Consider the following 25,348-nt stretch of genomic DNA (forward strand, 5'->3'; position numbering starts at 1 on the left):
ATATCCCAATCAACTGTAACAGCAGTAGGTTAGAAGGCTGATATCCCAATCAACTGTAACAGCAGTAGGTTAGAAGGCTGATATCCCAATAAACTGTAACAGCAGTAGGTTAGAAGGCAGATATCCCAATCAACTGTAACAGCAGTAGGTTAGAAGGCTGATATCCCAATCAACTGTAACAGCAGTAGGTTAGAAGGCTGATATCCCAATCAACTGTGACAGCAGTAGGTTAGAAGGCTGATATCCCAATCAACTGCAAGGCAGTAGGTTAGAAGGCTGATATCCCAATCAACTGTAACAGCAGTAGGTTAGCTGATACCCCAGTCTCCTGAAAGCAGCAGTACTCACGGGCAGGCCAGCCCCTGAATGAAAGCAGCAGTACTCACGGGCAGGCCAGCCTCCTGAATGAAAGCAGCAGTACTCAGGCAGGCCAGCCTCCTGAATGAAAGCAGCAGTACTCAGGCAGGCCAGCCCCCTGAATGAAAGCAGTGAGCACTTCAGGCAGGCCAGCCCCCTGAATGAAAGCAGCAGTACTCACGGGCAGGCCAGCCTCCTGAATGAAAGCAGCAGTACTTCACGGGCAGGCCAGCCCCTGAATGAAAGCAGCAGTACTCACGGGCAGGCCAGCCCCCTGAATGAAAGCAGCAGTACTCAGGCAGGCCAGCCCCCTGAATGAAAGCAGCAGTACTCACGGGCAGGCCAGCCTCCTGAATGAAAGCAGCAGTACTCAGGCAGGCCAGCCCCCTGAATGAAAGCAGCAGTACTCACGGGCAGGCCAGCCTCCTGAATGAAAGCAGCAGTACTCACGGGCAGGCCAGCCTCCTGAATGAAAGCAGCAGTACTCAGGCAGGCCAGCCCCCTGAATGAAAGCAGCAGTACTCACGGGCAGGCCAGCCCCTGAATGAAAGCAGCAGTACCACGGGCAGGCCAGCCCCTGAATGAAAGCAGCAGTACCACGGGCAGGCCAGCCCCCTGAATGAAAGCAGCAGTACTCACGGGCAGGCCAGCCTCCTGAATGAAAGCAGCAGTACTCACGGGCAGGCCAGCACCCTGAATGAAAGCAGCAGTACTCACGGGCAGGCCAGCCTCCTGAATGAAAGCAGCAGTACTCACGGGCAGGCCAGCCTCCTGAATGAAAGCAGCAGTACTCACGGGCAGGCCAGCCCTCCTCTGAATGAAAGCAGCAGTACTCACGGGCAGGCCAGCCTCCTTGTGTTTGAGTCCGTGTGGGGTGGACGGTGGCGGCATGACAGACTCATCCAGGGTCGTCCTATTTCCCTCCATGGCTGAGGCCTGCAGCATACTGGGTTCCTCCATGATGGTCTGGTCTGGAGGAGAGAGAGACAGGGTTGGTTTGATAAGGACAGGTCTGGTCTGAGGAGAGAGAGACAGGGTTGGTTTGATAATGACAGGCCTGGTCTGAGGAGAGAGAGACAGGGTTGGTTTGATAATGACAGGTCTGGTCTGAGGAGAGAGAGAGAGACACAGGTTGGTTTGATAATGACAGGTCTGGTCTGAGGAGAGAGAGACACAGGGTTGGTTTGATAATGACAGGTCTGGTCTGAGGACAGAGACACAGGGTTGGTTTGATAATGACAGGTCTGAGGAGAGAGAGACACAGGGTTGGTTTGATAATGACAGGTCTGGTCTGAGGAGAGAGAGAGAGACACAAGGTTGGTTTGATAAGGACAGGTCTGGTCTGAGGAGAGAGAGACAGGGTTGGTTTGATAATGACAGGTCTGAGGAGAGAGAGAGAGAGAGACACAGGGTTGGTTTGATAATGACAGGGAGAAAGCCTCCTCTCTGGGGTTAGTATATGAGGGGTGAGACAGCCTCCTCTCTGGGGTTAGTATATGAGGGGTGAGACAGCCTCCTCTCTGGGGTTAGTATATGAGGGGTGAGACAGCCTCCTCTCTGGGGTTAGTATATGAGGGGTGAGACAGCCTCCTCTCTGGGGTTAGTATATGAGGGGTGAGAGACAGCCTCCTCTCTGGGTTAGTATATGAGGGTTATTACCATAACGTCCCTGCCAGACAGAGCCTCCTCTCTGGGCACCTCGGGGTTCTCCAGGTCCTTCAGGAACTCATCCAGACTATCAGCCTCTCCTCCCTTCCTCCTCTTCCTCATCTCATCCGGCACCAGGGGAGTCAGGCAGCGCGTAAACATCTGACAACACAGGACATATTTCAGTTAAAAACACATTCAACTTCAGGTGTCCCAGAGGGACAGTTAATGAGATGTCCACCCCCTCCAGACTAAAGCAGCCTGTCCACCCCCTCCAGACTAAAGCAGCCTGTCCACCCCCTCCAGACTAAAGCAGCCTGTCCACCCCCTCCAGACTAAAGCAGCCTGTCCACCCCCTCCAGACTAAAGCAGCCTGTCCACCCCTCCAGACTAAAGCAGCCTGTCCACCCCCTCCAGACTAAAGCAGCCTGTCCACCCCCTCCAGACTAAAGCAGCCTGTCCACCCCCTCCAGACTAAAGCAGCCTGTCCACCCCCTCCAGACTAAAGCAGCCTGTCCACCCCCTCCAGACTAAAGCAGCCTGTCCACCCCCTCCAGACTAAAGCAGCCTGTCCACCCCCTCCAGACTAAAGCAGCCTGTCCACCCCCTCCAGACTAAAGCCGATTCAGAAGTCTAGACTCATCTATACCTAGTGAGAAACAAGCTGAAAAATAAAATGGTTTCATCTTAGTCAGTAACTGCAACTTCAAAACGCCATTGTTCCGTGTGTGTGTGTGTGTGTGTGTGTGTTCACGTCTGTGTGTGTGTTCACGTCTGTGTGTGTGTGTGTTCACGTCTGTGTGTGTGTGTGTGTGTGTGTTCACGTCTGTGTGTGTGTGTGTGTGTGTGTGTGTGTGTGTGTGTGTGTGTTCACGTCTGTGTGTGTGTGTGTTCACGTCTGTGTGTGTGTGTGTGTGTGTGTGTGTGTGTGTGTGTGTGTGTGTGTGTGTTCACGTCTGTGTGTGTGTGTGTGTTCACGTCTGTGTGTGTGTGTGTTCACGTCTGTGTGTGTGTGTGTTCACGTCTGTGTGTGTGTTCACGTCTGTGTGTGTGTGTTCACGTCTGTGTGTGTGTGTTCACGTCTGTGTTCACGTCTGTGTGTGTGTGTTCACGCTGTGTGTGTGTGTGTTCACGTCTGTGTGTGTGTGTGTTCACGTCTGTGTGTGTGTGTGTTCACGTCTGTGTGTGTGTGTTCACGTCTGTGTGTGTGTGTTCACGTCTGTGTGTGTGTGTGTGTGTGTGTGTGTGTGTGTGTGTTCACGTCTGTGTCTGTGTGTGTTCACGTCTGTGTGTGTGTTCACGTCTGTGTGTGTGTTCACGTGTGTGTGTGTGTATGTGTTCACGTCTGTGTGTGCGTGTGTGTTCACGTCTGTGTGTGTGCGTGTGTTCACGTCTGTGTGTGTGTTCACGTCTGTGTGTGTGTGTGTGTGTGTTCACGTCTGTGCGTTGATCTCCTCCTGTTTCTTACCTTCAGCAGTTTGCTGTGCGTTGATCTCCTCCTGTCTCTTACCTTCAGCAGTTTGCTGTTCCAGAGCGGCTGTGCGGGAGAGAGAAGAGTTTCTCTCCTCCTGTCTCTTACCTTCAGCAGTTTGCAGTTTCCAGAGCGGCTGTGCGGGGAGAGAGAGTTTCTCCACTCCTCCTGTCTCTTACCTTCAGCAGTTTCCCGTTCGGGGAGAGAGAAGAGTTTCTCCACTCCTCCGGTCTCTTACCTTCAGCAGTTTGCTGTTCCAGAGCGGCTGTGCGGGAGAGAGAAGAGTTTCTCCACTCCTCCTGTCTCTTACCTTCAGCAGTTTGCTGTTCCAGAGCGGCTGTTGATCTCCTCCTGTCTCTTACCTTCAGCAGTTTGCTGTTCCAGAGGCGGCTGTGCGGGTTGATCTCCACTCCTCCGGTCTCTTACCTTCAGCAGTTTGCCGTTCCAGAGCGGCTGTGCGGGGAGAGAGAAGAGTTTCTCCCTCCTGTCTCTTACCTTCAGCAGTTTGCGTTGAGCGGCTGTGCGGGGAGAGAGAAGAGTTTCTCCTCCTCCGGTCTCTTACCTTCAGCAGTTTGCTGTGCTGTTGAGTTTCTCCACTCCTCCGGTCTCTTACCTTCAGCAGTTTGCCGTTCCAGAGCGGCTGTGCGGAGAGAGAAGAGTTTCTCCACTCCTCCTGTCTCTTACCTTCAGCAGTTTGCCGTTCCAGAGCGGCTGTGCGGGGAGAGAGAAGAGTTTCTCCACTCCTCCTGTCTCTTACCTTCAGCAGTTTGCCGTTCCAGAGCGGCTGTGCGGGGAGAGAGTTGAGTTTCTCCTCCTCCGGTCTCTTACCTTCAGCAGTTTGCCGTTCCAGAGCGGCTGTGCGGGGAGAGAGTTGAGTTTCTCCTCCTGTCTCTTACCTTCAGCAGTTTTTGCTGTGCGTTGAGTTTCTCCCTCCCCGGTCTCTTACCTTCAGCAGTTTGCTGTTCCAGAAGCGGCTGTGCGGGGAGAGAGAAGAGTTTCTCCACTCCTCCGGTCTCTTACCTTCAGCAGTTTGCCGTTCCAGAGCGGCTGTGCGGGGAGAGAGAAGAGTTTCTCCACTCCTCCTGTCTCTTACCTTCAGCAGTTTGCCGTTCCAGAGCGGCTGTGCGGGGAGAGAGAAGAGTTTCTCCACTCCTCCGGTCTCTTACCTTCAGCAGTTTGCCGTTCCAGAGCGGCTGTGCGGGGAGAGAGAAGAGTTTCTCCACTCCTCCGGTCTCTTACCTTCAGCAGTTTGCCGTTCCAGAGCGGCTGTGCGGGGAGAGAAGAGTTTCTCCACTCCTCCGGTCTCTTACCTTCAGCAGTTTGCCGTTCCAGAGCGGCTGTGCGGGGAGAGAGAAGAGTTTCTCCACTCCTCCGGTCTCTTACCTTCAGCAGTTTGCCGTTCCAGAGCGGCTGTGCGGGAGAGAGAAGAGTTTCTCCCATCATCAGCCTGGAGTTGATCTCCTCCCTGTCTCCAGGTCCAACGTGGTCACGACCGAGTTCAGCATCTCTTTGTCCAGCTCTTTCAGCTGCGACAATCAGCTTCCTCTTCCTTACCTTCGCAGTTTGGGAGAGAGAAGATGTCATTTCTCCATGTCTCCTCCGATGTCTCTTACCTTCTCCTCCTGTCTCTTAGTTTGTCATTCTTGTTCCAGAGCGGCTGTGGATGTCATTCTCCTCCCTCACTAGACAGAAGTGTGGATGTCATTTACCACTAGCAGTTTGTTTCTCCACATTCCTCCTGTCTCTGTACCTTCACAGCAGTTTCCCGTCACTCCAGAAGTGTGGACTCCTCCGGGCTAGACAGAAGTGTGGGAGAGAGAAGAGTCATTTCTCCACAGAAGTTTGGATGTCATTCTCTCCAGAAGTGTGGTCTCTGACACTAGACAGCAGTTTGATGTTATTCTCTTCAGCAGAGAGAGTTTGTCATTCTCAGTTCCAGAGTGCGGCTCCAGACGGCTGACGGGGAGAGACAGAAGAGTCATTCTCTTACTCACTCCGTTCCAGAAGTGTGGATGTCTCTCGTTCACTGGACAGAAGTGTGGATTTCTCCACTCCTCCTGTCTCACCTTCAGCAGTTTGTCGTTCCAGAGCGGCTGCTGCGGGGAGAGAGAAGAGTTTCTCCACTCCTCCGGTCTCTTTCCAGAAGTGTGGACATCACTCCTCCTGTCTCTTACCTTCAGCAGGTTGTCAGGAGCCAGGTCCAACAGCGGGGAGTGAGGGTCATTCTCTGACCTAGACAGAAGTCCGATGTCAGTTCTAGACTGAGTCATTCTCTTACCTTCAGCAGTTTGGTTCCATGTCATTCTGACACGGGAGACACGAGAAGTTTCTGGATGTCATTCTCGTTCCAGATTTCTCTCGTCCACCTTCAGGCGTTGAGCGGCTGACAAGACAGAAGTTTCTCAGCTGTTCACTTCAGCTTCATTCTCTTCGCCAGAGAAGTGTGGTCTCATTCTCTGACACTAGACAGCAGTGTGGATGTCATTCTCTGTTCACTAGACAGAAGTGTGGATGTCAAGTCCTCGTTCACTAGACAGAAGTGTGGGAGACAGAGAAGTGTGGATGTCATTCTCTGACACTAGACAGAAGTGTGGATGTCATTCGTTCACTAGACAGAAGTGTGGATGTCATTCTCACTAGACAGAAGTGTGGATGTCATTCTCGGTCCACTAGACAGTGTGGATGTCATTCTCTGACACTAGACAGAAGTGTGGATGTCATTCCTCGTTCACTAGACAGAAGTGTGGATGTCATTCTCGTTCACTAGACTGGATGTCATTCTCGTTCACTAGACAGAAGTGTGGATGTCATTCTCGTTCAAGCTCTGGATGTCACTAGACAGAAGTGTGGATGTCATTCAGAGAAGTGTGGATGTCGTTCACTAGACAGAAGTGTGGATGTCATTCTCGTTCACTAGACAGAAGTGTGGATGTCATTCTCGTTCACTAGACAGAAGTGTGGATGTCATTCTCGTTCACTAGACAGAAGTGTGGATGTCATTCTCGTGACACTAGACAGAAGTGTGGATGTCATTCTCTGACACAGAAGAAGTGTGGATGTCATTCTCGTCCGCTAGACAGAAGTGTGGATGTCATTCTCGTCCACTAGACAGAAGTGTGGATGTCATTCTCGTTCACTAGACAGAAGTGTGGATGTCATTCTCGTTCACTAGACAGAAGTGTGGATGTCATTCTCTGACACTAGACAGAAGTGTGGATGTCATTCTCTGACACTAGACAGAAGTGTGGATGTCATTCTCGTTCACTAGACACAGAAGTGTGGATGTCATTCTCGTCCACTAGACACAGAAGTGTGGATGTCATTCTCGTCCACTAGACAGAAGTGTGGATGTCATTCTCTGACACTAGACAGAAGTGTGGATGTCATTCTCGTTCACTAGACAGAAGTGTGGATGTCATTCTCTCGATGTCACTAGACAGAAGTGTGGATGTCATTCTCAGACACTAGACAGAGAAGTGTGGATGTCATTCTCAGACACTAGACAGAAGTGTGGATGTCATTCTCGTCCTCTAGACAGAAGGGTGGATGTCATTCTCAGACACTAGATAGAAGTGTGGATGTCATTCTCGTTCACTAGACAGAAGTGTGGATGTCATTCTCGTTCACTAGACAGAAGTGTGGATGCTATTTTCCCACTAATGACCAAAAAATCCCCATTTCTTTAACATTTGGTTTCTTCCGCCACAGATCGAGAAGTTTGATAGGTTAGCTTAAACGTTAGCAGAATAAAGAAGGTGATTCTTCGCCAGCAGGGGGCAGGTGTTTATTTCCAGGTTTCGTACGCAGACTGGAGTCATTCAAAGAAAAAGAGATTCTTCCAAAGCTCAAGTCCCCGTGGTGTCAATGTTCAACAATATCAAGTCCCCGTGGTGTCAATGTTCAACAATATCAAGTCCCCGTAGTGTCAATGTTCAACAATATCAAGTCCCCGTGGTGTCAATGTTCAACAATATCAAGTCCCCGTGGTGTCAATGTTCAACAATATCAAGTCCCCGTGGTGTCAATGTTCAACAATATCAAGTCCCCGTGGTGTCAATGTTCAACAATCTCAAGTCCCGTGGTGTCAATGTTCAACAATCTCAAGTCCCCGTGGTGTCAATGTTCAACAATCTCAAGTCCCCGTGGTGTCAATGTTCAACAATCTCAAGTCCCGTGGTGTCAATGTTCAACAATCTCAAGTCCCCGTGGTGTCAATGTTCAACAATCTCAAGTCCCCGTGGTGTCAATGTTCAACAATATCAAGTCCCGTGGTGTCAATGTTCAACAATCTCAAGTCCCCGTGGTGTCAATGTTCAACAATATCAAGTCCCCGTGGTGTCAATGTTCAACAATCTCAAGTCCCGTGGTGTCAATGTTCAACAATATCAAGTCCCCGTGGTGTCAATGTTCAACAATATCAAGTCCCCGTGGTGTCAATGTTCAACAATATCAAGTCCCCGTGGTGTCAATGTTCAACAATATCAAGTCCCCGTGGTGTCAATGTTCAACAATATCAAGTCCCCGTGGTGTCAATGTTCAACAATATCAAGTCCCCGTGGTGTCAATGTTCAACAATATCAAGTCCCCGTGGTGTCAATGTTCAACAATATCAAGTCCCCGTGGTGTCAATGTTCAACAATATCAAGTCCCCGTGGTGTCAATGTTCAACAATATCAAGTCCCCGTGGTGTCAATGTTCAACAATATCAAGTCCCTGTGGTGTCAATGTTCAACAATATCAAGTCCCTGTGGTGTCAATGTTCAACAATATCAAGTCCCCGTGGTGTCAATGTTCAACAATATCAAGTCCCGTGGTGTCAATGTTCAACAATATCAAGTCCCTGTGGTGTCAATGTTCAACAATATCAAGTCCCTGTGGTGTCAATGTTCAACAATATCAAGTCCCTGTGGTGTCAATGTTCAACAATATCATGTCCCTGTGGTGTCAATGTTCAACAATATCAATCAACTCTGTGTCAGCATTTCATTCCAGAGGAAACTCAAGTTATTCTCTTAGTTCCAGACAAGCGGAGACAACGGAAGTGTTTTTCATTGTGTTTTTACAGAACTAGAGATTAAAAGTACCCAACACCGCTTTGCTGGGAAGAAAGATTTGTTTGCATATTTTTGATACTGAAATGTAAATCAGATTTTCAACCAAAACCTAATATTAGATAAAGGAAACCTGAGTTTAGAAATAAATAAAATAAAGTATATATTTTTTTAACTAACAACGCCCCGGCGAAAAGTAATTGCCTCCTTTTACAACTCAATAAAACTTCACATCTTAACCGTTTTCAACCAAACACTGCATTCCACAGTAAGAAACGTATACCAACGGTCAAGCATGGTGGTGGTAGTGTGATGGTTTTGGGGAGGCTTTGCTGCCTCAGGACCTGGATGACTTGCCTTAATAGAAGGAACCATGAATTAATTCTCTTTCAGAGTTCTAGAACCAGAGAGTTCTAGAATGTCTCTGTATCAGAGAGTTCTAAAATGTCTCTGTATCAGAGAGTTCTAAAATGTCTCTGTATCAGAGAGTTCTAGAATGTCTCTGTATCAGAGAGTTCTAGAATGTCTCTGTATCAGAGAGTTCTAGAATGTCTCTGTATCAGAGAGTTCTAGAATGTCTCTGTATCAGAGAGTTCTAGAATGTCTCTGTATCAGAGAGTTCTAGAATGTCTCTGTATCAGAGAGTTCTAGAATGTCTCTGTATCAGAGAGTTCTAGAATGTCTCTGTATCAGAGAGTTCTAGAATGTCTCTGTATCAGAGAGTTCTAGAATGTCAGGCCATCCGTCTGTGATTTGGAATGGCCTCGTCAAAGTCCAGACCTAATCCCGATTTGAGAAGTTGTGGCAGGACTTGAAACGAGCAGTTCCACGATTGAAAATCCCACAAATGTGGCTGAGTTAAAGGGGTTCTGCATAGAAGAACGGGCCAGAATTCCTCCAGAGATGTGACAGACTGATCAACAACTATAGGAAGTCATTGCTGCTAAAAGGTGGCACAACCAGTTAGAGTGTAAGAGGGGGGAATTACCTTTTTTCCCCACGAGGTGAATTGGGTATTGCATAAATGTGTTATTAATAAAATAACTATACCTTTTCCTTGTTATTTGTGAACTCAGGTTCCCCTTTATCTAATATTAGGTTTTAGTTGAAGATCTGATAATTCAGTATCAGAAATATGCACACAAAAGTAATTTTACAATAAAATAAAAAATAAAAAAATATTTTTTTAAATGAGAAAAGGGGGCAAATACTTTTTCACAGCGCTGTATTTATAACAGATTTAGATTTTAACAGTCAATGAAAGAGAAGTGTTATTGGTTGTGTTTCTACACTATTCTGACAGAGTAGAGCTGAGAGAAGTGTTTTTGGTTGTGTTTCTACAGTATTCTGACAGAGTAGAGCTGAGAGAAGTGTTTTTGGTTGTGTTTCTACACTATTCTGACAGAGGAGAGCTGAGAGAAGTGTTATTGGTTGTGTCTCTACACTATTCTGACAGAGTAGAGCTGCTCACCAGACAAGCTGAGAGAAGTGTTGTTGGTTGACAGAGGAGAGCTGAGAGAAGTGTTGTTGGTTGACAGAGGAGAGCTGAGAGAAGTGTTGTTGGTTGACAGAGGAGAGCTGAGAGAAGTGTTGTTGGTTGACAGAGGAGAGCTGAGAGAAGTGTTGTTGGTTGACAGAGGAGAGCTGAGAGAAGTGTTATTGGTTGACAGAGGAGAGCTGAGAGAAGTGTTATTGGTTGACAGAGGAGAGCTGAGAGAAGTGTTATTGGTTGACAGAGGAGAGCTGAGAGAAGTGTTATTGGTTGACAGAGGAGAGCTGAGAGAAGTGTTATTGGTTGACAGAGGAGAGCTGAGAGAAGTGTTATTGGTTGACAGAGGAGAGCTGAGAGAAGTGTTATTGGTTGACAGAGGAGAGCTGAGAGAAGTGTTATTGGTTGACAGAGGAGAGCTGAGAGAAGTGTTATTGGTTGACAGAGGAGAGCTGAGAGAAGTGTTATTGGTTGTGTCTCTACACTATTCTGACAGAGGAGAACTGAGAGAAGTGTTATTGGTTGACAGAGGAGAGCTGAGAGAAGTGTTATTGGTTGTGTCTCTACACTATTCTGACAGAGGAGAGCTGAGAGAAGTGTTATTGGTTGTGTCTCTACACTATTCTGACAGATGAGAACTGAGAGAAGTGTTTTTGGTTGTGTCTCTACACTATTCTGACAGAGGAGAACTGCTCACCAGACAAGCTGAGAGAAGTGTTTTTGGTTGTGTTTCTCCAGTATTCTGACAGAGTAGAGCTGAGAGAAGTGTTTTTGGTTGTGTTTCTACACTATTCTGACAGAGGAGAGCTGAGAGAAGTGTTTTTGGTTGACAGAGGAGAGCTGAGAGAAGTGTTTTTGGTTGTGTCTCTACACTATTCTGACAGAGTAGAGCTGCTCACCAGTGATGTCGATAGGCTCCAAGGCAAAAGCCTCCTCCTCATTGTGGACCAGAGTGGTCTGTTCCGTCTGGTCCTGCATGGCCGGCAGGGGCTCGACTGGGCCGGAGTCGGGACTGTCTGGACCCGCTGTGGGACAACAACACATCTTAATGCACACAGTAGGAGTGATGACCGCAGTAATTATCTTCTAGGTCGTTTTAATGGTGTCATGGTTAAATCAATAATAAACAAGTTCATAGGTTGTTTTAATGGTGTTATGGTTAAGTCGATAATAACAAGCTTCTGGGTCATTTTAATGGTGAATTGTTATCGATTAAGCAAACACACAAGCTTGTGATCTGGGTAGTGTTCAGTAGGGAGAAAACGTTTTGAAACAGGGAGGTACAACCTGAACTTGTCAAATAAGAACACAGGTGTTTGTTTTCTGCTGGGGAAAGTATTTGGTACGGTAGACCCCAATGAACAACACACTGACATGTTATCCCAGAAAGAGAGAAAGATCAACAGATTTTAAATGACCACATCGGTCTGGGTAATGAACGTACGTGACTGCAGGTTGTCGAAGTCGTCCTCATCGTCTCCATGGTCTGGGGGAATCACGCTCTCTGTGATGGCTGGAGGGTCGTCAAAGATACCACCCCCATCCTCCTGGGACAGTAGTTTATCCACTGGACAAACGAGACAACACGGTTCAGGCTCCGGGACAAACCATTTGGGGGTGATAACACATTGACTGCTGTCATCGCATCACCCTGAATTTAGAATAGTACTATATTAATCCTTCACACAAACACACAGCTTAGAGCACAGAGACAGTCAACACTATGGGGCGGTATCCCAGCATCCCCCTCCCCTAAGAGCACAGAGACAGTCAACACTATGGTGCGGTATCCCAGCATTCCCATCCCTTCCCTAAGGCACAGAGACAGCCAACACTATGGGGCGGTATCCCAGCATTCCCCTCCCTCCCTAAGAGCACAGAGACAGCCAACACTATGGGGCGGTATCCCAGCATTCCCCTCCCTCCCTAAGAGCACAGAGACAGCCAACACTATGGGGCGGTATCCCAGCATTCCTCTCCCTCCCTACCCAGCATTCCCCTCCCTCCCTACCCAGCATTCCCCTCCCTCCCTACCCAGCATTCCCCTCCCTCCCCAAGAGCACAGAACCAGTCAACACTATGGGGCGGTATCCCAGCATTCCCCTCCCTCCCTACCCAGCATTCCTCCTTCGTTGTTCTCCATGGTGTCTCCAAAGTCGTCGTACTCCAGGTGGTTGGTCTTGTCCGGCAGGTGAGCAGGCCCCGGCTCCGCCTCCAGCAGCAGATTAGAGGCTGTCGCTCCATGGATGATGTCCTCTTCAAAGCCTCCCTCTACCCTCATCATCTCACGGTCATCCATGCCAAAGTCAGCTGGGAGCGCGGGAGGGACACAGAGGGTTGTTACAATACATGGAAAGCCAATGGCAAAGAGATGGGATGTAAGGTAATATTCATGAGAAGGTCTGATTCTAACTAATCTAAGTAACCTAGTTAGCATTATGATAATGTATCTCCAGCAGAGTGATGCGTCGTTGTTCTCCATGGTGAATGTCTCCAGCTAGGTAATCTAGTTAGCATCCTATCTGAGAATGTGTCTCCAGCTAGGTAATCTAGTTAGCATCGAGAATATGTCTCTAGCTAGGTAATCTAGTTAGCATCGAGAATATGTCTCCAGCTAGGTAATCTGCATTGAGAATATGTCTCCAGCTAGGTAATCTAGTTAGCATTTGAGAATATGTCTCCAGCTAGGTAATCTAGTTAGCATCTCCAGCTAGGTAATATGCATCTCCAGCTAGGTAATCTAGTTAGCATTGAGAATATGTCTCCAGCTAGGTAATCTAGTTAGCATTGAGAATATGTCTCCAGCTAGGTAATCTAGTTAGCATATGAGAATATGATCTAGTTAGCATGTGTCTCCAGCTAGGTAATCTAGTTAGCATCGAGAGAATATGTCTCCAGCTAGGTAATCTAGTTAGCATCGAGAATATGTCTCCAGCTAGGTAATCTAGTTAGCATCGAGAATATGTCTCCAGCTAGGTAATCTAGTTAGCATCGAGAATATGTCTCCAGCTAGGTAATCTAGTTAGCATCGAGAATATGTCTCCAGCTAGGTAATCTAGTTAGCATCGAGAATATGTCTCCAGCTAGGTAATCTAGTTAGCATCGAGAATATGTCTCCAGCTAGGTAATCTAGTTAGCATCGAGAATATGTCTCCAGCTAGGTAATCTAGTTAGCATCGAGAATATGTCTCCAGCTAGGTAATCTAGTTAGCATCGAGAATATGTCTCCAGCTAGGTAATCTAGTTAGCATTGAGAATATGTCTCCAGCTAGGTAATCTAGTTAGCATTGAGAATATGTCTCCAGCTAGGTAATCTGGTTAGCATTGAGAATATGTCTCCAGCTAGGTAATCTAGTTAGCATTGAGAATATGTCTCCCAGCTAGGTAATCTAGTTAGCATTGAGAATATGTCTCCAGCTAGGGTAATCTAGTTAGCATTGAGAATATGTCTCCAGCTAGGTAATCTAGTTAGCATTGAGAATATGTCTCCAGCTAGGTAATCTAGTTAGCATTGAGAATATGTCTCCAGCTAGGTAATCTAGTTAGCATTGAGAATATGTCTCCAGCTAGGTAATCTAGTTAGCATTATGAGAATATGTCTCCAGCTAGGTAATCTAGTTAGCATTATGAGAATGCGTCTCCAGCTAGGTAATCTAGTTAGCATTATGAGAATGTCTCCAGCTAGGTAATCTAGTTAGCATTGATGAGAATGCGTCTCCAGCTAGGTAATCTAGTTAGCATTGAGAATATGTCTCCAGCTAGGTATGAGAATGCGTCTCCAGCTAGGTAATCTAGTTAGTTAGCATTGAGAATATGTCTCCAGCTAGGTAATCTAGTTAGCATTATGAGAATATGTCTCCAGCTAGGTAATCTAGTTAGCATTGAGAATCGTCTCCAGCTAGGTAATCTAGTTAGCATTGAGAATGTCTCCAGCTAGGTAATCTAGTTAGCATTGAGAAGAATGTCTCCAGCTAGGTAATCTAGTTAGCATTATGAGAATATGTCTCCAGCTAGGTAATCTAGTTAACATTATGAGAATATGTCTCCAGCTAGGTAATCTAGTTAGCATTGAGAATATGTCTCCAGCTAGGTAATCTAGTTAGCATAATGAATATGTCTCCAGCTAGGTAATCTAGTTAGCATTGAGAATATGTCTCCAGCTAGGTAATCTAGTTAGCATTGAGAATGTATGACTTAGTTTTAGATTTGCATATTCATGAACCAGTTTGGTTTTTACAGGGGAAATACAAATGTTGTGTATTATGAACATGACTTGCTGTTGCATATTCAGCAGCGATCCAAAAACCCAGTTAAAGAGATACTCAGGTACTTTGTATACTTTTCAGCCAGTAGTTCTGAAAGTAGTACACGAGCCAAAAGCGGCCCACAAAAATGTGCATAATACATCACAAATGTGCTGATATGTGCACAACGTTGTTGCTCTCTCTCTGCTGTGTCCACTGGGCCGTTGAGCCCGCCCTAGATAACGCTGGGCAGGCCTCTGGCTAGCTGTCACTCAAATGGGAGGAGCTGAAGCTCATTGGCTAGAACTAAAATTGATAGAGGGCTGGCCCACGTGGGGGGGGGGAAGGTTGGATAAATTTGGCATGGCAAAGTTAAAATAAAAAATAATTTCCTTTGAAACTAGGGATTTCACAGCTAATTGAGGTATGAGTAATTCTGCTCATATATTATGCAAATGAGAGGAGCTGAAGCTCATTGGCTAGAACTGAAAATTGCTAGGTGGCTGACCGGCCCGTGAAGAAGGAGATGTAAACTCCACATTGACATCAAGCCAAGGCGGGAGTTGAAATAAATACACACACTTTCTTGGTCGCCAAAAAAATACAGGAGCACGTCGGAGCAAAAGCCAGGAATATTGACAGACAGCTCCTTACCAAAGTCATTTTGTCCTGCATGAGGCTGAGGTTGCCCACCTCCTCCCCTCATGGTGATCTCCTCCACTCTGCTCTGGTTCAGGGTGAACTGCTGGGCGACGTCTATGTCGCTGTGGAAACAACCGCCAGTGTCAATATTTCAACTCAGTTCGTTATAGCTGCACAATCACCCGTTTCTTATGTCAGATAGCAGAGTACAATCTGTATTTGGTTAGGAAGGGACGGGGGGGTCTCTAAAAATTAGGAGAATACTTTGTTTGGTGATTTGCATCCTCATTATTTGCCTGTACAATTAGCAACAGTCCTCTTCCTGGGAGGCTTGTGTAGGGCTGTATTGGGGAGGGAACTTCCTCCACAGACACTATCTATATCCATATATATATATATATATATATATATATATATATATATATATATATATATATATATGACTTACTCAAGGTCAGGTAAGGGTTGGTCAAAGGGTGGAAATCCTCCGGCAGGGTGATAGCGTTGTAGGCAGCCTCTCTGTTCTCCTCTGGCAGATCCACCACACCTGGAGGGCAGCCAGACAGAGTGGTGAGCAAATAAACAACAATCAGTAAGACTAGGATCACCAGCTCAAACTCCTGATCTCTTCAAGTTTAGTCCTAGTCACGTACTTGGTTTGAAAGCCACATTGATTAACCTTATTCCTAGTCCCATAAGACACTAGCTACATACCTGGTCTGAAAGCCACGTTGATTAACCTTATTCCTAGTCACATTACACCCTAGCTACGCAACTGGTCTGAAAGCCATCTTAAGTTTATTTCCTAGTCCCATAATAAGAGCCAAGCTACGCACCTGGTCTGAAAGCCATCTTGATCTTGATGAAGGCTTCATTACAGTCAGCCAGGAGGTACTTGGCCTTCCTGTGTAGATCCTCACCACACCGAGCAGGAGGTGACCAGAGGTCCTCAGCGCCATCTTCACCTAGGGGAGGAGACAGAACCATGGGTGTATTCAGTGTGGTGAAATGTTCTGAACGCTGTTGGAACAGAATGAAGAGAGACGATATGATTCCCTATTCTAACTGACAAATCATTTCTGGTCTACAAAATAGACTTCTAGTTTGAACGTTGCGTAACGATGTGCCCTCCTGAACAGGTCCCATAGATCACATTACATCATCATCATTGAAGAACAGTCAACCGCAAGCATCACCCAGTAGCTGTGGTCACTACCAAGGAACTTTACTCGATGTGGGTAACATGCATGCAGTCCCAGTCAATCGGCCTGGTTCTAATCTGGTCACTACCTAGTTACATCATTAGACCCATGTCTACTTCTTCCCACGTAGATCTGAAACTATTGGATTGGTCAATGCGGAAATAAGGTTAGCCAATGGGATGTCCCACGAACAGCTAAGGGATGAGACTGACTTCTCAGACTGGGTCTTCATTGTGTAAGGGCATTCAACAGAGACATGAATCATGATATCTGCTAGCCAGGTCTCGCTTACCTTGGGGCAGATAATGCTCTCCACACTGCTCTCTAGGTTACATTCAAACACATGAGCCTTGGTCAGCTTCTTGTCCCAGTGGCCGCTAGCCAGATCTTGGCCAGGGGCCCACGTTTGGACAGGACAAAATGGGCGTAGAACATTGCCTCCGGTTGGTTGCTAGCTCTTGAAGAACCGGGGTAAGAGCACCTGGAATAGAGAAAGGCGTATTTGAAAGCTTTATTAAGATGGAATGTGAAATAGCAACTTTATCAAAATGTTTAGGTAGCTAAGCTTTTGTGAAGAAAAAATTCTACATGCAACATGCTCTCTAATTCTCTCTTTCAGAGGACCTGAGCCCAAGGACCGTGCCCCAGGACGACCTGACATGATGACTCCTTGCTGTCCCCAGTCCACATGGCCATCCTGCTGCTCCAGTTTCAACTGTTCTGCCTTGTTATTATTCGACCATGCTGGTCATTTATGAACATTTGAACATCTTGGCCATGTTCTGTTATAATCTCCACCCGGCACAGCCAGAAGAGGACTGGCCACCCCCACATAGCCTGGTTCCTCTCTAGGTTTCTTCCTAGGTTTTGGCCTTTCTAGGGAGTTTTTCCTAGCCACCGTGCTTCTACACCTGCATTGTTTGCTGTTTGGGGTTTTAGGCTGGGTTTCTGTACAGCACTTTGAGATATCAGCTGATGTACGAAGGGCTATATAAATAACATTTGATTGATTGAAAATAGGCGGTAGTTGTAGCTAATATCAACAAATTAAATGTAGTTTTGGATTGAAGATCAGACTCATTCACGACTCTATTGGCTTTTGGATGATAGGGAGACCAATACTCAGAAATATCTGCCTTGCAATCTAATAAATAACTTAAGCTAGCTAATTATTGTACTGGTTGAAACGGGATTTATATAGTTAGCAGCTCGTGTTCAAGTACTGGTGGACTTGCGGTTAAATTTGCCTGAGAAAAAAAAAAAATCTACTACTTGGGGCTTTGATTGAACATGGCTAGGCTAGCATGCTAACATGCTAGCTCACGTTCACCGTTCAGTTAGCAAAGAAGAGAGCTGGCTTGAAATCCTAGCAACAATTTCGGAAAATATATCAAAGTAAAACCAAATAAGAAGAGAAGCATGATAAATGCATAATCATAATTGTGAGATGCATCATTTCACGCTAACTAGCGACGGTGCTGAGCGTGCGTGCATTAACTGCAAACACTTTCCCCCGGTAGCGGTTAGCAGGCGCGCTAGTTGGTAGGAGGGCCCCGGTACAGAAACCATCGGCGTGCAACGCTAATTTTCTCATCACAAAACTCATAAATCATTTTTTTCTTTCCATAAAGTAAAATATATTTAACTTACCGATTGTACCCCCCTTTCAAAAAAAAAATAAATATCAATGATTATGCAATTACTCCCAGCGATTGTCTCTTCCTGTTGTACTCATGAAAAAGAGTCAAGATGGCGCAGCAGACTTCCTCCCGCTCAGTGTCCTAAAAATCAGCAGGATGTTTACAGCCCGAAACATGGCGAAGGAGGAGTCTGCTCGTGTTGACAGCCAGCTGCAAATGGCAAATGCATTGACCAATGATAGCGGGCGAGATTGTTTAAATTCGATTATTGCAAAAATAAAATAAAATATGCAATCTGATTAATTCAAGGACGAGATGCTTTGCTCCTGAGTCAGACTTTAAAATGTGCGGATTCGATTAGCCAAGGGGCACAGTCTATGGCCCCGTGACTTGAACGGGCAAAAGTATATGTACAAGGAGTCCCAGTACAGTGCTGTGAGTGATACCAATCACTGTGCAGTGATACCAGGTAGGAATGAGACTATATACAAGGAGTACAGAGTCACTGTGCAGGGTGGTAGGAATGAGACTATATACAAGGAGTACAGAGTCACTGTACCAGTACCAGTCACTGTAGTGATACCAATGAGACTATATACAAGGAGTACAGAGTCACTGTGCAGTGATACCAGGTAGAATCAATGAGACTATATACAAGGAGTACAGAGTCACTGTGCAGTGATACCAGGTAGTAATGAGACTATATACAAGGAGTACAGAGTCACTGTGCAGGGTACCAGGTAGTAATGAGACTATATACAAGTACAGAGTCACTGTGCAGGGTACCAGGTAGTGTGAGACTATATACAAGGAGTACAGAGTCACTGTGCAGGGGTACCAGGTAGTAATGAGACTATATACAAGGAGTACCAGTACAGAGTCACGGTGCAGGGTACCAGGTAGTAATGAGACTATACAAAGTACAGAGTCACTGTGCAGGGGTACCAGGTAGTAATGAGACTATACAAGGAGAGTACAGAGTCACGGTGCAGGGGTACCAGAGTAGTAATGAGACTACTTATACAAGGAGTACCAGTACAGTCACTGTCACTGCAGGGGTACCAGTAGTAATGAGACTATATACAAGGAGTACCAGACAGAGTCACGGTGCAGGGTACCAGGTAGTAATGAGACTATATACAGTACCAGTACAGAGTCACGGTGCAGGGGTACCAGGTAGTAATGAGACTATATACAGGTACCAGTACAGAGTCACGGTGCAGGGGGTACCAGGTAGTAATGAGACTATATACAAGGAGTACCAGTACAGAGTCACGGTGCAGGGTTACCAGGTAGTAATGAGACTATATACAAGGAGTACAGAGTCACGGTGCAGGGGTACCAGGTAGTAATGAGCAGGTACAGGTCACCAGGGTACCAGGGAATGAGACTATATACAAGGAGTACAGAGTCACAGTGCAGAAGTGCCAGGAGTAATGAGACAGAGTCACGGTGCAGGGGTACCAGGTAGCAATGAGACTATATTATTATATACAAGGAGTACAGAGTCACCAGTGTCACGGTGGGGGTACCAGGTAGTAATGAGACTATATACAAGAGTACCAGTACAGAGTCACAAAGTGCAGAGTCACAGTACCAGGTAGTAATGAGACTATATACAAGGAGTACAGAGTCACTGTGCAGGGGTACAGGTAGTAATGAGACTATATACAAGGAGTACAGAGTCACTGTACAGGTAGTAATGAGAGTCACACGGTGCAGGGGTACCAGGTAGTAATGAGACTATATACCAGGAGTACCAGTACAGAGTCACGTGCAGGGTACCAGGGTAATGAGACTATATACAAGGTACAGAGTCACATGAGACCAGGTAGTAATGAGACTATATACAAGGAGTCACAGAGTCACTAGAGTCACAGTGCAGGGGTACCAGGTAGTAATGAGACTATATACAAGGAGTACAGTGAGGGGTCCAGGTAGTAATGAGACACAGTGCAGTACCAGGTAGTAATGAGACTATATACAAGGAGTACAGAGGTGCAGGGGTACCAGGTAGTAATGAGACTATATACAGTCACGGTGCAGTCACAGTACAGAGCAGTGGGGTACCAGGTAGTAATGAGACTATATACAGGAGTACCAGTACAGAGTCACGGTGCAGGGTACCAGGTAGTATGAGACTAATACAAAGTACAGAATCACTGTGAGAATATGGCCAGGTAGCAATGAGACTATATACAAAGGAGTACAGAGTCCCGCAGGGGTACCAGGTAGTAATGTGAGAAGAGTACCAGTACAAGTCACTGTGCAGGGGTACAGGTAGTAATGAGACTATATACAATGTACCAGTACAGAGTCACTGTGCAACAGGTACCAGTCCAGAGCAGAGTCATCAGGGTACCAGGTAGTAATGAGTACAGTACAGAGCACTGAGTATTAATGAGCAGCAGGTGCAGGGGTACCAGGTAGTAATGAGACATATGAGTCACGGTGCAGGGTACCAGGTAGTAATGAGACAGAGTACCAGTAGAGTCACGGTGCAGGGGTACCAGGTAGTAATACCAGTACAGAGTCACAGTGCAGGGGGGTAGTAATGAGACTATATACAAGGTCACGGTGCAGGGTACCAGGTAGTAATGAGTACAGAGTACAGAGTCACGGTGCAGGGTACCAGGTAGTAATGAGACTATATGCACCAGTAGAGTCACGGTGCAGGGGTACCAGAGTGAGACACGTCACAGGGTACCAGGTAGGAATGAGACTATATGTACAGTCACAGTGCAGGGGTAGGGTAATGGTAATACAAGAATTGCAAGTGCTGTGCAGGGTCCATGAGCACAGAGTCACTGTGCAGGGGTATAGAGACTAATGAAAGGGGTGTACCAGTACAGAGTCACGGTGCAGGGGTACCAGGTAGTAATGAGTGTGAAAGAGTGTCTATGTGCCAGGGTGTGTGTGTGTGTGTGTGTGTGTGTGTGTGTGTGTGTCACAGTGGGGTGTGTGTGTACAGAGTCACAGTGTGTGTGTGACTATGTGTACAGAGTGTACCAGGTAGTGTACCAGTGTGGGTGTGTGTGCGTGTACAGAAGTCACAGTGCAGGGGTACCAGGTAGTAATGAGACGCCAGGAGTACCAGTGCAGAGTCAAGTGCACCAGGGTCGTACCAGAATCACTGTGCAGGGGCAACACAAAGTACCAGAGTCACTGTGCAGGGGTAGTAATGAGATTCCTACCGAGTCACGGTGCAGGGTACCAGGAAAATGAGACTATATACAAGGAAAACAGTGTATGTAATGAGACATATACAAGGAGTGTCACTGTGCAGAGTGCCAGGTAGGAATGAGTCACCAAGGAGTACAGAGTCACTGTGCAGGGACCCAGGTAGGAATGAGATCTGTCCACTGTGTGACCAATGAGTCCAGTCACTGTGCAATCAAGTAATGAGACTGCCAAAGGAGTACCAGTACATTTGTTTATTAAACTATACCACTGATTTAGTTACAGAGTCAAAACCAGGCGCTCCGTAATCCAGCACCATATCAATTTAAACAGTACAGAATATATACTGGCCATGTTGTGGAAATATGTACATGTCTTCTGTCTGTTGAAGTCAGGCCTGGACAGATTCAATCAAGTTGTCGTGCACCTGTAAGGAGGGAGTTTGCAACCAGTTTCAGATTAAGGACAACCAGACCACTGTAAGGGATTTGTTTTACCGGAAGATAATCTGTCGGTGAACCACACCATCTGTAAAAGTTTATTAAACAACTGATTTGAACCAGACCACCTGCTATTCCAGCACCATATCAATTTAAACATCATCAAATCAACAAAGGCTTTATATACTGGCCATGTTCAGCGTGAGAAATTTATCTTCTGTCAGTTGTAGCCTGCAGAGCCTGACAGACCATCTGTAGGGAGGGAGTTTGGTGCAGATAACCTGATGAACCAGACCATCTGTAAGGAGGGAGTTTGGTGCAGATAACCTGATGAACCAGACCATCTGTAGGGAGGGGAGTTTGGTGCAGATAACCTGATGAACCAGACCATCTGTAGGGAGGGAGTTTGGTGCAGATAACCTGATGAACCAGACCATCTGTAGGGAGGGAGTTTGGCAGATAACCTGATGAACCAGACCATCTGTAAGGAGGGAGTTTGGTGCAGATAACCTGATGAACCAGACCATCTGTTGGGAGGGAGTTTGGTGCAGATAACCTGATGAACCAGACCATCTGTAGGGAGGGAGTTTTGCAGATAACCTGATGAACCAGACCACCTGTAGGAGGGGAGGGAGTTTGGTGCAGATAACCTGATGAACCAGACCACCTGTAGGGAGGGGAGTTTGGTGCAGATAACCTGATGAACCAGACCATCTGTAGGGGGGAGTTTGGTGCAGATAACCTGATGAACCAGACCATCTGTAGGAGGGGAGTTTGGTGCAGATAACCTGATGAACCAGACCATCTGTAGGGGGAGTTTGGTGCAGATAACCTGATGAACCAGACCACCTGTAGGGGGGAGTTTGGGCAGATAACCTGATGAACCAGACCATCTGTAGGGAGGGAGTTTGGTGCAGATAACCTGATGAACCAGACCACCTGTAGGGGAGGGGAGTTTGTGCAGATAACCTGATGAACCAGACCACCTGTAAGGAGGGAGTTTGGTGCAGATAACCTGATGAACCAGACCATCTGTAGGGAGGGAGTTTGTGCAGATAACCTGATGAACCAGACCACCTGTAGGGGAGGGAGTTTGGTGCAGATAACCTGATGAACCAGACCATCTGTGTTTTGGTGCAATAATGTTGTATCCATCTGTAAGGAGGGAGTTTGGTGCAGATAACCTTTGAACCATCTGTAGGGAGGGAGTTTTCATCATGGTACCTTGTCTTGTTAGTAGAGTTACCTGATGGAAGACATCTGTTTTGTATTGCAGATAACCTGATTAACAGACCATCTGTAGGGAGGGAGTTGCAGATAACCTGATGAAGAGACCACCTGTAAGGAGGGTCAGGGGCAGATAACCTGATTCACTGCAGTTTCAGATAACCTATTCTACTGTTCAGGGTATCCCTGAAACTGTGGGTCAGGGTTTGGTGCAGATAACCTGATTTCACTGTGGGTCAGGAGTTTGGTGCAGATAACCTGATTCTACTGTGGGAACCATCTGTGGTCAGGAGTTTGGTGCAGATAACCTATTCTACTGTGGTGGCTGAATAACCTATGAACCAGACCACTGTGGGTCAGGGGATTTGGTGCAGATAACCTGATAGACTACTGTAGGGAGGGAGTTTGGGCAGATAACCTGATGAACCAGACCATCTGTGGGACCTAGTCCTATTTACTGTGGGTTGGAGTTTGGTGCATGAACCAGACAGTTTAACATCCTACTGTAGGGTCAGGGCTTCCTATTCTACTGTGGGGTCAGTTTGGTGAATAACCTATTCTACTGTGGGTCAGGGCTTCCCTATTCTACTGTGGGTCAGGGCAGATAACCCTATTCAGTTTATATACTGTTGGTCAGGGCTTCCCTTGGAACCATTCTACTGTGGGTCAGGGCTTCCTATTTACTCTGGGTCAGGCTTATTGGACTATTCTACTGTGGGTCAGGGCTTCCCTATTCTACTGTGGGTCAGGGCTTCCTATTCTACTGTGGGTCAGGGCTTCTATTCTACTGTGGGTCAGGCTTCTATTCTATTGTGGGTCAGGGCTTCCCTATTCTACTGTGGGTCAGGGCTTCCCTATTCTACTGTGGGTCAGGGCTTCCCTATTCTACTGTGGGTCAGGGCTTTCTATTCTACTGTGGGTCAGGGCTTATTCTATTCACTGTGGGTCAGGGCTTCCCTATTCTACTGTGGGTCAGGCTTCCCTATTCTACTGTGGGTCAGGGCTTCCCTATTCTACTGTGGTCAGGGGCTTCCTATTCTACTGTGGGTCAGGGCTTCCCTATTCTACTGTGGGTCAGGGCTTCCCTATTCTACTGTGGGTCAGGCTTCCCTATTCTACTGTGGGTCAGGCTTCCCTATTCTACTGTGGGTCAGGGCTTCCCTATTCTACTGTGGTCAGGGCTTCCCTATTCTACTACTGGTCAGGGCTTCCCTATTCTACTGTGGTCAGGGCTTCCTATTCTACTGTGGGTCAGGGCTTCCCTATTCTACTGTGGTCAGGGCTTCCCTATTCTACTGTGGGTCAGGGCTTCCCTATTCTACTGTGGGTCAGGGCTTCTCTATTCTACTGTGGTCAGGGCTTCTCTATTCTACTGTGGTCAGGGCTTCCCTATTCTACTGTGGTCAGGGCTTCCTATTCTACTGTGGGTCAGGGCTTCTCTATTCTACTGTGGTCAGGGCTTCCCTATTCTACTGTGGTCAGGGCTTTCTATTCTACTGTGGTCAGAGCTTCTCTATTCTACTGTGGGTCAGGGCTTCCCTATTCTACTGTGGTCAGGGCTTCCCTATTCTACTGTGGTCAGGGCTTCCTATTCTACTGTGGGTCAGGCTTCCCTATTCTACTGTGGGTCAGGGCTTCCTATTCTACTGTGGGTCAGGGCTTCCCTATTCTACTGTGGTCAGGGCTTCCCTATTCTACTGTGGTCAGGGCTTCTATTACTGTGGTCAGGGCTTCTCTATTTTACTGTGGTCAGGGCTTCCCTATTCTACTGTGGTCAGGGCTTCCTATTCTACTGTGGGTCAGGGCTTCCCTATTCTACTGTGGGTCAGGGGTTCTACTATTCTACTGTGGGTCAGGGCTTCCCTATTCTACTGTGGGTCAGGGCTTCCCTATTCTACTGTGGTCAGGGCTTCCCTATTCTACTGGGTCAGGGCTTCCCTATTCTACTGGGTCAGGGCTTCCCTATTCTACAGTGGGTCAGGGCTTCCCTATTCTACTGTGGGTCAGGGCTTCCTATTCTATTCAGGGCTTCCCTATTCTACTGTGGGTCAGGGCTTCCTATTCTACTGTGGGTCAGGGCTTCCCTATTCTACTGTGGTCAGGCTTCCCTATTCTACTGCGGTCCGGGCTTCCCTATTCTACTGTGGGTCCGGGGCTTCTATTCTACTGTGGGTCAGGGCTTCTCTATTCTACTGTAGGGTCAGGCTTCCTTATTCTACTGTGGTCAGGGGCTTCCTTATTCCTACTGTGGTCAGGGCTTTCTATTCTACTGTGGGTCAGGGCTTCTCTATTCTACTGTGGGTCAGGCTTCTATTCTTACCTGTGGGTCAGGGCTTCTCTATTCTACTGTGGGTCAGGGCTTCCTATTCTACTGTGGTCAGGGCTTCTCTATTCTACTGTGGGTCAGGCGTCTCTATTCTACTGTGGGTCAGGGCTTCCCTATTCTACTGTGGGTCAGGGCTTCTCTATTCTACTGTGGGTCAGGGCTTTTTATTCTACTGTGGTCAGGCTTCCTATTCTACTGTGGTCAGGCTTCCCTATTCTACTGCTGGTCAGGGCTTCTCTATTCTACTGTAGGTCAGGCTTTCATTCTACTGTGGGTCAGGGCTTCTCTATTCTACTGTGGTCAGGGCTTCCCTATTCTACTGGGTGGGGGCCCTATTCTACTGGTGCGACGTCTCTATTCTACTGTGGGTCAGGGCTTCCTATACTACTGTGGGTCAGAGCTTCCCTATACTACTGTGGGTCAGGGCTTCCC

The 25,348-nt window shown here is 47.0% G+C and overlaps 1 long non-coding RNA gene and 1 pseudogene across 3 annotated transcripts; one reads left to right on the forward strand and one right to left on the reverse strand.

Moving 5' to 3' along the window:
- Window positions 1-1,191: 1,191 nt before the first annotated feature.
- On the reverse strand, window positions 1,192-16,538 carry LOC127926807 (double-strand-break repair protein rad21 homolog A-like; annotated as a pseudogene).
- Window positions 12,743-14,196, forward strand: LOC127926806 (uncharacterized). 3 transcript variants are annotated; one of them, XR_008125151.1, is made up of 4 exons: window positions 12,743-12,824; window positions 13,251-13,324; window positions 13,475-13,585; window positions 14,143-14,196. It is a non-coding gene; the product is annotated as an uncharacterized LOC127926806 (long non-coding RNA). The 3 variants fall into 3 exon arrangements; XR_008125150.1 differs by lacking the exon at window positions 14,143-14,196 and adding an exon at window positions 14,069-14,115; XR_008125152.1 differs by lacking the exon at window positions 14,143-14,196 and adding an exon at window positions 13,741-13,768.
- Window positions 16,539-25,348: the final 8,810 nt, after the last annotated feature.

This window comes from Oncorhynchus keta, unplaced genomic scaffold (genome assembly GCF_023373465.1).
Source record: "Oncorhynchus keta strain PuntledgeMale-10-30-2019 unplaced genomic scaffold, Oket_V2 Un_contig_8376_pilon_pilon, whole genome shotgun sequence".
Classification (NCBI taxonomy): domain Eukaryota; kingdom Metazoa; phylum Chordata; class Actinopteri; order Salmoniformes; family Salmonidae; genus Oncorhynchus; species Oncorhynchus keta.